This window comes from Xenopus tropicalis, chromosome 6, assembly GCF_000004195.4.
Source record: "Xenopus tropicalis strain Nigerian chromosome 6, UCB_Xtro_10.0, whole genome shotgun sequence".
Classification (NCBI taxonomy): Eukaryota; Metazoa; Chordata; class Amphibia; order Anura; family Pipidae; genus Xenopus; species Xenopus tropicalis.
In genome coordinates this window covers 61,859,940-61,865,368 of record NC_030682.2, presented here as the reverse complement: position 1 = coordinate 61,865,368, position 5,429 = coordinate 61,859,940, and positions in this window count along the sequence as shown.

Sequence of the window (5,429 nt, the reverse complement as noted above, 5' to 3'; positions counted from 1 at the left end):
ATTTTTTTATGGAAGTAAACACGTAGCATTCAAGGATCTGGTCCAATTGTGGCCTGGTCTAGAACCTGCTTACAATTCTTGGATACAGAGATAGTAAATGTCTGCTCTTCTCTGACCTAAAGTTATTGTTTGCCCTAATTGTGATTTTTTTTACCTGGTTTCTGTTAATTAAATTGTTTCTTTGCCTGGATTAGCTCCTGGACATAATTCTTTTCCCATCCTGTTCTTTTACAGGAAGAAACTGTGACTTGTTTGATGCTCTAAATTTGCTTTACAAATATCTGACCCATATAATCTGCTCCTCCTACAGATTCTGTTCTTCCTAAACTATTCAGTACATAGATTGGTGCCTGGAAACTCCAGCTATTATATCTGCTTATCTGTTTACCTCTGCTATTTTCCTCTATAGACTAAAGATATACAATTCATAGGGTTGTAGGGTCTGCTTCTATATGCCTGCATTTTGTAGGCAGGTGGAGATAAGTGGATTCGCTCTCATCCGCAGCTCCTTGTAGGTGTACTGACAGGCTCAGCATTGGCAGCTACACAAAATGGGGATTGGTTGGTTATTTGCCCCTTTCACTTGGAATATAAATAATTAATAAGTTGCTTCCAACCAATAAGAATGAGAGACACTTTTTGGGAAACACTACAGCCAGGGATTTCTGGACAACAATTGCTTGGACATAGACCAGACCCAGTGTGTTATGTTGCATAGCTGCAGGCTAGCTGTGACATCAGTGATAAAATCTTGTAGTTTACCTGACATGTCATTATGAAACTTGTGTACAATGACGAAACCCTCTGTCTTCGGGCTATATAGACTGTTCCTTAATGCTGCTGCGCTCCTTAAAAAGTGCTTTGAACAGAAACCACATTTCATCCGGACACCCATTATCCAGAAAGTTCCAAATGACAGAAAGCCCATCTCCCATAGACTCCATTTTAATCTAATAATTCGCATTTTTAAAAATGGTTTCCTTTTTCACTGTAATAATAAAACAATACCTTGTACTTGATCCCAATTAAGGTATAATAAATCCAAAACAATTCTGGTGGGTTTAATTACGGTTTAAATAATTTTTTTTAGCAAACTTAGGGTAGGTGATCCGAACTACGGAAAGATCCCTTATCCCGAAGACCCCAGGTCCCGAGCATTCTGGATAATGGGTCCCATACCTGTATTTTTTTAAGCCAACGGTTATCTCCCAAACTTTTTGCATATCCAAGTGTTGTTGTTTTATTGACAAATTAGTTCAATATCAACTTTCATTTTTAAACAAACTGTAATTTCTTCAAAGCAACCAATAAATGGAGGCCCATGTCTAAACATACAATGGATATTAACTCAAAAACAACCTTTTACAAACTATCCCAGAATATTGTGTTGTTCTTTGTTGTCTGGTATCTAAAGCAGCATGAAGTGTCATTTATTCTACTAAATGATAAAATGCTTGCTAGAATGGACATCATACCTGTTATAAAAAGCATATAAATAATATATTTATGTGTTCTTTAATTCAGACCATCTTACTACATTTTGACTAATAACATACATAAACAATTGTAATAATTTTTGCATTACTTTTGTAATACATTTGCCAGATTTTGTAGTAAGGGGTCTAATCATGCAGTTGGTGCTGCTTGTACAAGTCAGAAGGTGAAGCGGCACAGTAGCACAGCATGGGAAACAGAAGGAGGAGTCAGATTTCATTCAGCAAATCTCCAGGGGAAGCATGAGCCAGAATGAGGAACAACAAGCAACAACAGCAGCGGTGATCAGTGCAGCTATACCTCTGGCAAACTTGGTGTATATTATTAGTGCCTACACTGATGTTGTTGCAGAGCCCATGTCATCAGTCTGCTGGCAGACTTCATCTCCAGTAATCCTCCTTAGCCTTCCCAATGAAAAGAGTGCTGTGCAAACAGTTGGAGCAAGTGCTTATGTGAAGGAGTGAATGTACCTGTTCCTTGTGCTAAGTGATTTCTAAATCAGCGGATGTCACAGTGCAAGTGTTAAGCCTATGGATTTACTATATTGAAACTTTCCGAAGCATTGCTGGACATCCTTGCACTTAACTGAATTTCTTTCAATATCAAAATATTTAGAGCACCAAGGCATGGGGTCAGTCACTTCGGCTCTAACAAGGTCCAAGAACACTGTTGTGCAGCTGAGCAAAGATCCTGCCACAGATCTGGAATGGACAGATAAACAGGGAAAAGGAGGAAGGTACAGAGGGTCGGATGGCATGGTGAGAGGGCTGCCTCACAAAGCATGGGAGAGACCCCAGCCAGGCTTAGAACCAGAAAATCTATCCATGGTGCTGAACTCACCAAACACTATTGAAGAATCAGCACAGGGTTTTCAACCAGGAAGCAGCAGCACTGGTAAGTCCCCTATACCTGCCCCTATGGCAGCATGGAGAACTCACATTTAGGTAGAAGTTAAGTAGTATAATTTGATAATTTATTTCCATACTTTGGTCTTCAGGCAGTTGCTACTCTACATTTCCCAGCATATACCCAGGGGAATTTCTTATTCAACAAATGCTGGAGGCCCACAGGTTATACATACATGGTGTATTAAACCTTCTAGCTTGAGAATGTTCCTGTTTTCCCAAACACTACCCGTGTCATTACCTTTCTCCAACAACTAATAAAGTTTTCTTTGAGACTCTGCTGTTTTACAGAAACGTGAATCTTACATTCTGCTATTGTTATTAATATAATGAACCTTGGTATAATAACATCTAAGTTGCAATTACATTTCAGCTTATTTACTTTTTAAAAGTACAATAAAACAGTTATAGGTGTGATCAACAATGAGAATATATATTGAAAAAAATGTATTCTTTTAACTTATTCTACAAAATGTCATCTTTCATTCCATTTAACCTCTGTTATATTTTAATAGCAATAACATTCTGTTTATCAATACTTTATTTGAAAAAAAAAGCATTGGGCCCCCCAGCAAATGTGACCGCCCCTGACCATTCCCTTCGCCATTGGTTCCCCTGCAAAAACACACTGGTTAGTTGCAACAAGGAAACTTGCAGGTAATCTGCAACCCACTGGGCCCCCTTTACCCCTGGGTTCCCACTTGGCCACAGGGTATGCTTCCTCCCTAGTTACACAACTGTTCTCAAGGTGGTTTTTTTGTAGATTTTTTTTTTGTCTCATTTTAGCTCTAATGGGTTTTAACTCCTCATTGTATGCAGGGTTAGGATAATGTTTGCCAATTTGTTAGTATTTTATGCAGGTCTTTTATAACATAATATTGTTGCTGTTGCTTGGATAACAATACCGGAAGTTGCAGTTCACAGCTGGATACAATAATTTTCATTGTATAATGAGCACATAAAAATGAAGCATGTTGCATTACAAATACAAAATATGCAAAGTATTTTGCCAAAGAATTTCTTTTTTTACACTCGCCCAGTGCAAGTAAACATTGGTTTGGCCTTTAAGTATACTATTTAGTGCCAGGTCAAACCATGAATGCACCCAAAGCAGGACCCTGATCATCAATTTTTTTTTGCCTACCTAGTTTTGTCCCTAATTCCATTGTATAGCTTACTGCGGAAAATGGTGATAGCATCAGTTTTATAACAGCATGTTCAGTGTTCCATTTATATATTCACCTTCCTTTCTTGCAGCACCCACTCTTTTATGTTTAAGTCAGCAGCCCATTATTTAATACAAACAATTTGGCACAAGTCAGCACCACAAGTTTTACACTACCTGTTGAACATTGGTATGTCAGCATTAGATTAAATAGAAGGAAAACCATTTGATCGTACTGGCTATTTGAAAAACTTTTATCCATTTGTTATGGACTCTTTTTTTGCAGAATGGAGACATGATTCATAAACCTCTTGCCAGTATTTGCATTGTTTGGTTTCCATAGCTACAGCCTTCAGTATTCTGGCTGCTTAGTTCAACTGCTTTACATAAGATGTGTACTTAAATGATACATTGATACATCCTTGTTCCACAATAGACTGGAAGACTGTTGTAAAAGAATTTAAAATTTGAAGAAAGAATATTTTCACATTTTGTGACAATATTTAAAATCTTATAAGGTCTTTTTTTATGGAACAGTATACTAATTGTGTTTTGGTCGAAAGATTCACAGTAGTTAAAGAGAAACTGCCACTAAGTAGAATTGGTTTAAATCTGTTAGTAATATTGCTTTTAATTAGGTTTGCAATAATTGCCATAACCTTTTTTTTAGCAAAATTATGTTGATCATTAGGGAAAAGATAGCATTTTGAGTTAATAAATAAATGGGGTTTAAACATACACCACATGGCCATATTTATCCAGACATCTGCCTGTCCAACATCTCATTTTCAAATCAAGGTAATTAATTTGAAGTGGATATTCTCTTTGTTGCTATAACAGCCTCTACTTGCATTAAAAATGATTGCCATTGAATTTTGAAATATTGCTGGTGGTATTTGATCCATACAGTGACAAGATATTTAATCAGGTCAGATGCTAATATTGGGAATCGGGCATGGCTTGAAATGATTGTTTTATCCTACAGTTATGCAGTTGAATTAAGGCCATTGCTTGGTGCAGGTAAAACAAAAAGTAACATTAAAGAGATAATCTAGATCATACTTTTGCTTGAGATAGAACTCACCAAGAATACGTAAAGGTCCGGGTGCTTAAGCCCTAGACCTTAAGCTTGAGGGAGGTGATAATTACAATGGATTACAAGATTACAGGCTGAGCAGGTAAGTCAAGTTTTTCTACTTCCATCTCAGCCAGGGTCGGACTGGCCCACCGGTCCGGGATACCGAGAATTATTCCGGTGGGTCCAGCCACCTGTCCGCAAGCCAGCTGCCCCTCAACCAGCACTGCTGCCTGCTCCACTGCCCTGCTTTCTATTGTGGAATGCACAGCCATCTTTAATTTTTAACAGCAAAGTACAGTGGAGTGGGAGAGACTGTGGCTGTGTGGTGGGCTAAATAAGAGGTACCCTAGTTTACTCTAATCTCAGCAAACCGATTCTGTACTGACCTTGCTGTGTGCAAAAGGGCATTATTGAGCTGAAACAGGAAAGAGCCTTTCTCTAACTCTTGCCACAATATTGGAAGTGCATAATTAATAATGTAATGTAATCTTGCTCTGTAGCTTTAAATTGTCAGTCCCTTTTCCCTTTTTCAATAATAGTTACATGAATAAGGCTTGTGCTGAATATACTTTTTGCCTTTTGTTTTACTTAAAAATATTTATGGTTTTTGCAGTGCTGGAATTGGGGAGGGATGTGGAGGGATACCATCCCTCCACTTATTTATTTCTGTAACATAGCATCCCCTCAAAAGGAATGCAAGAGTTTTGATTACCAGAATATTTTAGCTATTTGTCAGAAGTGTCATAAATAAACAGCTGCCTTTAGCATAGCTTTACAGTTTGGTAGT